The following is an 11781-nucleotide window of genomic DNA, read 5'->3' as shown; positions in this document are numbered from 1 at the left end:
CAAAAAATAAATAATACAATATAAAATAATACCATCAAATAATACAATAAAAAAGGAATTACCTCTGTACATTCAGGAACAAATCCTTTCAGATACACGACAGGAACTTTGACCTTTTATCTTTTACCCAAAATACACAAATCCGGCAACTCAGGATGCCCCATTGACTCAGGCGTAGGCACTATCACCATGGGGGTATCTGGATACATGGACTCTGTTTTAAGACCCTATGCTATCAATGCTCCTAGTTATGTGTGTGACACCATAGACTTTCTGAGGAAAATACAATCTTTGAACAGCCTTACGGAGAATACTATTTTAACCACCAAGGGTGTGGCATCTTTGTATAGCGACATCCCACACAAAGACGGATTACAAGTCATAAGGAACATGATTTCTGACATCAGAACTTGCACACAGAAAGTCCCCCAATCGCGAACTTAACAAAGAGTCGGAGAGTGATTCAGCTAGAATGCGGCTTTTATTCTTCGTTACTTCTCCAACACGGTACAACAATCGCCAGCCAGAACCCATCAAAATATATACACTGGCTTCTCTGTATTTAAACATTCCCGGCTAACGTAGCCACACCCCCTGTACAAATAACAACCTATGAGGTTGGAGAGATAAAGGCCAATCACAAGCGATCCCGCTTTGTAACGTGATTGGACGACACTGCCTGGGCTAGGGCTCCTATTGGATACATTAGGATCCGAGCCCAGGGCGAAGCTTAACATTGAATCTCTATTAGGCAATTCGCATAACAGTCCATGTGATAACAATCCATCTGAATACATAACAGCTACCCTACAAGATATTCTGGAAAAAATGACTGCTTTGGTGGGTAGACCTCTATTGCTGAGGTCCTTCCTCTCCCTAAACCCATCCTCCCCAGGTTCCACCTCAAATCTCCTGGAATTTCCCAGTATGGAGCTAGCAACTTTAGTTAGGAGATATTTTAGAAGGTATCAGTTTATGTGGCTTGGGCTGTTTGGATGTAGATTGCGAGATGGGGTATAAATCTCTATAAATATATAGACGTATAGAGCTGGCTACTGTTGTGGAGACTTTCTGTCAGAACCACAAAGAAATCAGTTCCCAGCAACAGTCATTCACAGAATAAAAGTGTATTGAAACATTGAAGGTATCCAGGCTCTTAACAGTCTTTGTTAGAACTAACCCAAAAGCGCACGAAGCTAGCAATTATACCAGGCCCCCCTAACATTCTAATGGCCTAGAGCCAAGCACACCAAGGTAGGATCCCGCCAGAGTATAATGGTTCATTATTCCCAAGAGAAAGCTGACACCAGGCGCTCAAGGTCACATATCTACTTCTAAGAAGATAGGAAAGGAAGCAGGTGGCAAAGCAAGCAAAACGAAAGTGAACATTCCAAGCTCCATCCAATCACCCATGACAACCAAGCCCAATGCAACGGGTGGGTTGACACTTTCTGTAGTGAGTAAGAGGCCTACATTGATTTATTTTCAGACCTTTCAAGCAGTCTAGTAATTAAGGTGTCTTGGTATGTATGTACAAAACATACACCTTTCCATTTGCTGTGCAAGTATTCTAACAATTTAATAGCTCCTATGAGCCAGTCAATTCCAATTATGTTTACATAGTAATTTTAGTTATCCCTTTAAATCCTTGGCTCTCAAAAGCGTATGTCGTCATAATTTTGTTAGTCATTGCTACAGCCTTCTTGACTACAACAGCCTGACATGACTTCCTCTCTGGAACCCCTTTTCATAATAGGCAGGTTTAGCTTTTAAGCTTTTCTAACAGAAACTGTTTGCCTTCCCTGGGAGTTTCTGTAAGCCACAATGTGTTCTGATCTTCTTTCAGATTTGTTTAAAATAACACAATAGCAATTATTAGAAACACAAATGCTCGCTGCTTATACTAGCTTGCTTCTTTCTTGAACTATAATTTTGCTTCAGGTGAGCAGACCACCTCTCTGTAAACAGTGATTAATTAACAATGGAGGAACAGAAAGTTATGGGGAAAGTGAGGCTTACATGCTTTGTGGTAACAAAGAAAACAAATGGTGGGAACTTTGCAAACTTTATGTATTTACAAGCATTGCACAGGACAAATGGTTGCAAATAATTGCTAATATTATGCAGTCATGCGTATGAAGTATAACTGGCTTGCACTGCATGAGAGAGCAGGTTCTATAACATATATAGAAGCTACTCTTGCACTGTGTAATCTCTCCTTATATATAATTGAGTAGTGGGTGCCAAAGTTCTAAAATGCACTCCTTTAGTGTATGGACGCTTGAACTGTCAGTCAGAAGACGCTGGCTGGGTTGACTGGCTGCTTTGTGCAGTCCCGCCCAGTGTTTCAAGGTCTTTTGCATATGGAAGCTGATTGGACTTCACTGCATTCCACACCTCAAACTCACCCCCCTCCCCGCAAGGCAGTTGGAATGTCAGTTGCATATGGAACCTTCAAGGTCTTTTGCATATGGAAGCTGATTGGACTTCACTCCCTTCCACACCTCATACTCCCCCCCCCCCCCGCAAGGCAGTTGGAATGTCTGGTGGTGTGTAGGTCCCAGGATCATGTTTTAAAAGCTGCCTGGGGAGATGGGGACCTCAGACAGGTTACAGTGCCATAGACTCCACCCTCCAACCCAGCTATTTGCTCCTGGGGAACTATTGTTGCCAATCTTGGCCCAGCACCCATCAAACCATTCTCTTCAACCCCCTGCTGTGCAGCACACTTTCCCCTAGGGTTGCCAAACTCCAGGTGGGACCTGGAGATCTCCCACTGCTACAATTGATTTCCAGATGACAGAGATCAGTTTCCCCTGGAGAAAATGGCTGCTTTGGAGGGTAGACCCTATGACATTATACCTGCTGAGTCCTTCCGCCTCGCCCCCCCGCCCAATGCTGCCCTCTACAGAATCCACCCCCCAAACCTCCAGGTATTTCCCTCCTTAGAGCTGGCAACCCTACATTCCCCTCAGTGCCTGTTGGTAGGCAACTAAGCTTGGTCCTGTCACCTACTTTGGCCTTTGGGAGAAAACACATTGGGGCCAGTCCTGATAGGGTTGCCAACTCCAGATGGAAATTCCTGGAGGTTTGAGGGATGGAGCCTGAAGAGGGTGAGGTTTGAGGAGGGGTGGGACCTCAGACAGGTACACTGCCATAGACTCCACCCTCCAAACCAGTCAGTCCCACATAGGGAACCATTGTTGCCAATCTCCAGGTGAGGGCTGGAGAGCACTCAGAATTACAACTGCTCTGCAGAAGGGAGGGCAGAAGTCAGCTGAAGTCAAAGGGGCAGATAATGGTAGGTTGATGGTTAGCTGGGAAGGAGATGGGGTTGCCAACTACATGCTGACAAATTCCTCGGGATTTGAGGGGTGGAGCCTGGAGAGGGTGGGGTTTGCAGAGGGGTGGGACCTCAGACAGGTAGAATGCCATAGACTACACCCTCCAAACCAGTCACTTTGTCCTGGGTAACAATTGCTGCCAATCTCCAGGTGAGGGCTACAGATCACTCACAATTACAACTGCTCTTCAGGTAGCAGAGATCAGTTCCTCTGGAGAAAACAGTGGACTCTGTCATTATACCCTGCTGAGGTCACCACAGCAAATTGACACTGTTTGCCCAAAGCCAGACCACTGCCCCAGAGCCTCTTTCTAGATCCCGTTGTATTGCTTTCACAACGGGCTTTACTGCTAGTGTTCTTATAAATGCAATAAACCAACAAGCAAACAAACCTTTGTTGGAGAAATTTAAAAAGGCACCAAAAGAGAATAAGTGAATGAGAGGACCAGAGAAAGTATACTTTTAAATAGAAAGAGTAGGAGCAAAAGATGGTATGACTGAGCATGTGAAAAGTGACAGATGGTTCAACAAGAATGAACACAGGCGGGGAACCCTCTAACTTATCCAGATCAATTCATTGAAAGATTGTGTTTTTCTGACAGGAAATGGGAAGGAGCCAGAGAGAAAATGAACATGAGTGAGAGACAAAAGAAATAAGCGATATTCAAAACAGCATGTGTTGCATTTTGCTACATTTCTGAGTTGCCTTTCACTTTCTTGGCACTAATCTTTACATATCTTTACATTAAACACCTCCTTCTCTAGAAAGTGTCTTCTTTAGTTCTTGATAGAACAAACTTGGTTTAGAGGTTGAATAGACCCCAAAATAAGTTTTTGGGAGCTGCATTAAACATACTTCCAGCTACCAAGAAAAAAGAGCATTTTCCTTTAGCAGCAAAGACACCAAGGAGGAAACAAAGAAAATATAAAATAAAGTCACTTTCCCATTCAGTGCAATTGAGGGTAAAACCGACTTTTCTGAATATACACTGTCATTTTTTAAAAAACAAACCCTACACATGAGGGAGTGGATTAAACACCACAGGGCAACTGACCTCATTAAGAACAAAGTTTGAGTCCACTGGCGCTTTTAAGACCAAGAAAGTTTTTATTCTGGGTATACACTTTTGTGTACACGCAAGAGCAATTCTTTGTTGATCTTAAAGGTGCCACTGGAATCAAACTTTGTTCTGCTGCTTCAGACCAACATGGCTACCCACCTGAACTGACCTCCTTAAAGTTCAGGAATAAATGCAGTATGAAGTTGTAGATGACTGATAAAGAGTTATCCTTTTTTTCCTGTTCTTTCTATTAAAGGTTAGAGGGGTGACAATGATATATTTGTAAAGTAATGAAGGGTGGCAAGTTGCCATGACAGATCAGAATTTTTCTGTTATTTTCTGTTTTTCCACTCATGTTTACTCTCCCCCCCCCTGATGAATCCACAGCCTCGTTTTTGGAAACTCTACAGACTAGTATATACAACCTGAGACTGGCTGTGACACATGGAGAGAAGAACTAGAAACCACCCATCACAGCAGTGGGATTTCAGATTTTGGATTTGAGAATTAGAGGCTGCTCTAAGAGAAAAAGAAAGGGATGCTACCCTGAAAGAGAAAGCAAGAGAATGGTTTCTGAATGAGGAGCATGAAACTACAAAAGTAAAAAATTGATGAATTAAGGATTAGGTCTGAGGATAGGCAAAGAACCCATAGAGATTTACCTCAGGTTGACAGACAGTTCCAGAGATCACAAAAGTGAGATGATGTAGGTAGTTGTTGTGTGCATGTGAGCATTTTAGTGTGCCTTGAAGTTAAGAGGATGCTTAACCTCAGATCTCAGATATGTGGGGGTTTAAGCGATATATATTCTGAGATGAGTCGTAAAGAGTCTACAGATTATGAGTTATTTAAAGAAAGGGCAGAAAAGCATTTTCAACTACTAGCAGAAGAGTACAGAAGAGATTTTAGGAGTCTACATAAAAGCCTGAGGAATATTGCAATGAAATAGGTTGTAGGCAATGTTCCCTCTAAACTCCACAGTGTTGTGAGCAGAAATTCTACCTCATGACAGAAAAAAACTAGTAGCATTAAAGTTGTGATTGAGTCTACATTTGACTATCACATAAATTAGTTTTTTAGATTATTTCCATAACCTTGTAAAAATCTCAATGAATTATTTTAAACTATATTTAAACTATATTTTAAGAATAATTTAAACATTATAAGAGAAAACAGAATCAACTCAAATTTCATTACAGAAAATGTCCTTGATGGGGTAGACCAGACCTCCAGAGAACTTCCCCTTCCACTATATTGGTAGACCTGTCCTCCAAAGAACAGGTTACCTGCCTCTTTCCACTATATTGGTAGACCTGGCCTCATGAGAACAGGTCTACCCTCCCCTTTGCACTATATTGGTAACTTGTTCTCTGGAGAACAGGTCTACCCTCCCCTTTATACTACATTAGTAGACCTGATCTCCAGAGAACAGGTCTACCCACCCCCTTTCACTATACTGGTATACCTGGTCTCCAGAGAACAGGTTACCTGCCTCTTTCCTCTATATTGGTAGACCTGGCCTTGGACTGTTGCCCTGTGCTGAGCCTTAGAAAACATACCAGCACTGGGGGGGGGGACTCTTGCAGTCTACTTTGGGGGTTTTTTAAAAAGTGAAATATGACAAATTTACAGGTAAAGAATAACAGAGGTGGAGCAGAGGTGTTAGGTTAGGTGCCTAACCTAACAAACAAGAAGGTGCTTAAATGTTATCAACCTGCCCAAACTGCTTATTTATTCAAATATTTATATCCCACTTTTCCTGTGACTCAAGGCAGCTTGCAAATCATACTGAAAAGCATAATGGGTGTGCAAAAATATCTACTTTTCTGGCTCCATTATAGCCTATGGAGACCATTATAGTCAATGGGCCCCATAGGCTATAATGGAGAACTGATCTAGGGGTATCTGGGGCTCTGGAGGGGGGGTATTTTTTTTTTAGGTACAGACACCAAATTTGCAGCATAGCTGTTGGTGCCTTTCCTAAAAAAATAAAATCAAAGTTTCAAAAAGATTGGATCATGTGGCCCAATTCTATGGGACCCACAAGGAGGAGCCCCCATCCTCCATGGTTTCCAAAGGAGGGGGAAATGCCTTAGTCTGAGCAGAAGCTTAAACTTCCTGAGCTGGAGCTAAAATTTTGTGTACCAGCACCCCCTTGTGCAGCTGGTTGTAGGCTAGATGAAGTTTTGAAGAGATGACTAGAGAGAAACTAGGGTAAATCAAAAGCAAATGTGGCAGTATTAATGGTACTGGAGCAATTCTCTACACCTGTACCCAAAGAATATATATAGATTATTAAAGATAATATTAAAGATAATTATTAAAGCTAGAGCACTTAACTTGTTGTAATATTGTAGTAATGATTTTATATAGTTTTAACTTGTTTTATGTGTATCAAAGGCTGCAGAGATTATGGATACTATTGAGGCTGAAATAGGCAGTCATAATATTGACTCAAGAGCAAGGAAAAAGCAGACACTGAAAGGATGAGAAAACATCACCTATCAGGAACCCAGAGGCCCAAACGTAATGTGGAGTTTGAGAAGCAGAGTTTGTTTTCAGTGTAATAAAACAGAGCATTTAAAATGGTTTTGTCCATAACTGAGGAGAAAAATTACCTCAGAACATCCAAAAAAGTGTAATAAGGTTAATTAGTTAGCTTGAAGGGAATAGGTGGTCCAGTGTTTAAAGTGCAGACTATAGAGAATGGAAGGGAGAGTTTCCAGTATAACTGCCCCTTGTTCCCAGTGCAACTACAGAATATGTACACACAAGAAAGGGGACCCACGAAAATCGCGGGGGGAGGAGCGGGGGAGCTCCACACAGAGCAAGTGGAGGTGGAAGAAGCAGGTAAGCTTCCCCCCTCCCGTCGGTTCCCCCGTCTCCTGCACCCCCCCTCAACTACCACCCCCGGCTTGCCAGCCCCCCCAGTCTCTCTCTTTCCCCCTTCTCTCTCTCCCCCCCTCCCCAGTCTCTCTCTCTCTCTCTTTCTTTTCCCCTCCCTCCATCCCTCCCCCCATTTATTTGCTTTCTTTCCACCTCTTAGACAAATATCATTAACTGCCTCCTCCTCCTCCTCAAAGCGAGGCCCGTGGCTTGCAGCCACCGGGGCTCGCCGGGCCTTGCCGCCACCTCCTCCTCAAAGCGACCGGTCGCTCGCTCCCCTACCCCCCCTGAACCGAGGCAGTTCGCAGAGCATTCCCTGCGCATGTGCAGGGGACACTCTGTGACTTTTGGGGGGATTTAAGTATCCCCCCGATTTTTTTTCAGGTTTTAAGATTTTTGTGCACACCTGGGGACCATCCCAAGTGTGCACAAAAATCCCCCTCCCCCCCAGGTGCTCCCAATGTGCGGAAATAAGTATCCGCACACCAGGGGGCAACTTGGCTATTAGATATATAGATAACATGAGACGGGGGAGACAGACAAGAGGACATTAGTACCAGCCTGGCTCTGGGTCCTTGAGAGTGGTACCCCTTTTGCCCATTAGATAAAGTCAGCCTGCCATCAGCCAGTTTCTGGTAAGTACCTGGTTCTTCCTTGAACTGGTTAACGGATTCTTTAAAAGAATTCTGAACTAGGAGGGCTTTGGTTTGGTTTGGCAAGGCTCATCTTATATTTTATATCAGAGTCAGGATTACTTAACTCTGTCTTCATAGTTTACAGATTTTGAATATTACTTTGAAAACTGAAGCAGTGGGTCGTAAGGATCTTAATTAAAGAAAGTTGACCACACAAGACTGAAATCAGCCTACCCCTTAGCACAGGATACCCCTTTGTGCATCAGGACCCCCTTACAAAGAGCACAATCCAATTAAGCTGAAGTAGAAGAATTTAACCCTAGATAATCAAGTTGACTTCTTGCATTCTCCCTTCCATACTGTTTTCACTGGGATGTTGGAACTTCCAGCTGTGACTGCATTAGATCACACATCACAGTTCCAGTAGTTGCTCCAGCAGTAAACTAGTGATCTAGCAGTGCTAGATAAAAACTCTTGAAGAGATGTGGAAAATACTAGAAAATAGTATTATTGTTGCTGATATCACTCGTCCAACAAGTGGGAATTTGAAATAAACCTATCTGCTTGCTAATCGGGTAGATATTGAAACTTGAGAGGAAGGGGTGTCAACTTGCACATTTCTTGACATATGCATATTACAGTTGGGAAAACAAGATCTGCTGAAGACAAACTGTTCTGCCATCTTCTTCCCACTCATAAGATGGCACAAGAAATCTGTTTAAATTACACCAATGTTTCATGCAAAAGAAAAATATCTTATGAAGGAGCACTGGGTAGGATTGATTTTTTTTTTCTGTGACAAATCTCCCTGTGAGACTGGTTGCAAATTAAACCTACAACAGATTGCTCCATCTGCTCTGAGGATATGTTTTAGCATTTTAGCATACATTTTAGCATACAGAGCTTTACATTCAAAACTATGAGGTGTTTCGTGCCATATCATTCCATAGTAAGCAATGAAAAAGCGTATTGACTTTATGCATGTCTGTGCTTTTTTTCTGACTGTGGTAGCAGAGTTTGATCATGAAGCAATTCTTTTCTGTGCAACAACCTAGTAGCTCTCAAGAAGAGAAAGACTAGCATTTCTTGAAACTGAAAGAATGAAATTGAAATAATGTATGCACAACTGATTGCCCCCAGAAGATGAGCCTTCCACTTCCATGTGACATGACTAGAAGATATATTTTCCTAATTCTTCTTGTGCGATTAAAAAAAACAAAAAAACAAATAGATCATAAGTGTATTAAACAGAAATTCAAACAAGCCTTCTGTTGAATATCAGTGTCTCCTGTGGAAAAATTGAATACTAAAAAATAATAATAGCCTCTTATGCACAGAGTTATTAAATATTTCAAAATGAAAGCTATGAAACCATCTGCCTTGGAAATGAATTAGCAACTCTCATCTGTTAAACAGGGTTATTTGGGCTGTTTTTTTTTAAAAAAAAAACTTTTAACCTTCAGGGAACATTTTCCACATTAATTTTTTCTGCCAAGGAACACCTGAGAGTCTGCCATTAAATCCTCATGCATTACAGAACTTGATTTAGGAGACATACTAAGGGCCAAATGACTCATTATATGAAAGAGCTCTGATCAGATCTCCCAATGTCTCCTTTAGCACTAAAAACACAGCCACGAGATGGCCAAAAATGGATCGTACAGCATTGTTTTAATAGAAATCCCTCCACCTATTATGCTGTTTGCCCTGGTGTTGGAAGAGAGCAAGATGCATCCATTATACCTGATCCTTTTACACATCACACCTAACAGCAACTTCAGCAGAGGAGGGATGTTTTACCAAGGAAATGTCATGGGGAAAAACAGTTAAAGAGTGCCTGCTTCTAATTCCCTCCTCCACCACGCAGCTACTTTTGATTACTGAAGAAAATGTCAGGAGATTCAATTACATCTTCCACATAGCATATGGTTTTTGGGCTCTCAGTTCATGCAAGACTACCTGACTGAACTTCTCCATATTGTTCATGCTACTAATAGCACAATCTAGAAAACAACCAATATACTGCTTCAGTACCCTGCGCAGGGAATACAGTCAATGGTGGACAATCTGCCTCTTAGGAAAGCTAACTCTATGAATTAACGACCTTCAAAACTTCCTATCGTTAACAGCCTTGCTCAGGTCTTGCAAAATGAGGGCTGCAGCTTCCTTGATTGGGTTCATCCATGTCATGTTAGGTCTTCCTCTTTTCTTGCTGCCTTCAACTTTTCCAGGCATTATTGTCTTGTCCAGTGACCCTTCTCTTCTCATAATGTGATCAAATATCTTCAGTATGATATCCTCAGTTTAGTCATTTTAGCTTCTAGGGAGAGTTCAGGCTTGATTTTATCTAGAACACACTTATTTGTCTTTTTAATGGTCCATAGTATCCATAAAACTCTCCTCCCAACACCACATTTCAAATGAAGCAATTTTCTTCCTGTCAGCTTTCTTCATTGTAGATGTGCACATGACTTCATGAACATGTGCAAAGCCAGGAGGTGGCGAAGCAATTCATAATGGTTCATGCTGGCATCTGACCTCTTGGAATGCCCACAAGAAGAGTACAATATGTGTCGTTATTAATTTAACTCTTGAAATTCCACAGTGAAAGAAGTTTTACTGCTGTTCTCAAGTTAAAGTGAATGCATCAGTAAGATTTTGAGGGTATTATTTTTCTTTCAAGTCATTTAAGCAACAGTTTGAAAATGCTCATTTGCATATGCCACACCCCCTTACAAAGGGAATGCCTGGGTTCCTTGCCTGATCTTCTCAAGGCATGTTTAAAATCTGGGGAAGGGAAAGAAAGGCATTTAAATCCCCCCCCTTCCCTGAGTTTCTCCGCTCAGGGGGAAAGGGGGCATGTCTGCCCGCCTCCCCTTCCCCTCCCCTGCCAACCCGCTATGGCGGGCTGGCTGGAGACAGCAAGGGCAGGGCGGGCAGGCAGACATGCCTGAGTTCCCTGCCCCGTCTTCTCCCGGTGCCCCGTGGCTGCAGAGCATCTGGAGAAGATCAGGCAGGGAACCCAGGCATGTTTAAAATGCCCCCAGGCAGTGGGGGGGGGCGCTCCTGAGCTCCAGCAGGAAATGACCCCTGGTTGTATTCTGTTTCACCGGCAAAAAAAGAGGAACAAAGAATATGAACAACAATTCTTTAAATTAACAGGAGTTTTGCATCCAAAGGCTGCTTTTTTGACTCATAGTTCAGCATCCTAACAATCTTACTTTTATTTTTACACCTGCAAATTCCTCTTGGGTGTACTGACTGACCTGAACATATCTCCATGATGTTCTATTCTGTTCCTCACTAAAATAATCCATCAGGTCAAAACTATGTATGCAAAACTGCTGTATGAAATACCTCCTCTTTTGGAACACTACTGAATGACTGAAGGACCCTACTGAGAAAAAGAAAGTGTTGAGCAGAGAGATATCAAGTTCCTTTGAATATAAAATACACAGTAATTTTAGTGACTTAAAATAGATTTAGGTCCATTTAAGCTGTTCCCCTCTCTTAATAACCAATTTCAGACATCTCCTTTTGGCCTCTGGTGAGGAGATGCCCCAACTGCTAAGAGCAACTGAAGTAATCTATGCTGTGAATAGAGGACAATTTATAACACAGCTCTGCAATTTGTTGCATAGTTATCAGAACTACCATGTTGGGTGGTAGGGAAGAAAGAGAAAAAAGATTTGCTCTTGTCAGGTTATGGATGTCTTGAGAACTGTTTGTTCACAGATTTGCTTTCTGCTATTGCTGAATGAAATTAATTTTAATACCACTTTCCAACAAAGCCTTTGGCACAGCCTCTTCATCCCACTCTCTTCCTGCTAACTAAATGAACATCCCTTGTTCTCTT

Source organism: Gekko japonicus, unplaced genomic scaffold (genome assembly GCF_001447785.1).
Source record: "Gekko japonicus isolate JY-2015 unplaced genomic scaffold, Gekko_japonicus_V1.1 scaffold3667, whole genome shotgun sequence".
Lineage (NCBI taxonomy): Eukaryota > Metazoa > Chordata > Lepidosauria > Squamata > Gekkonidae > Gekko > Gekko japonicus.
Note: the sequence above shows the minus strand (reverse complement) of the source record.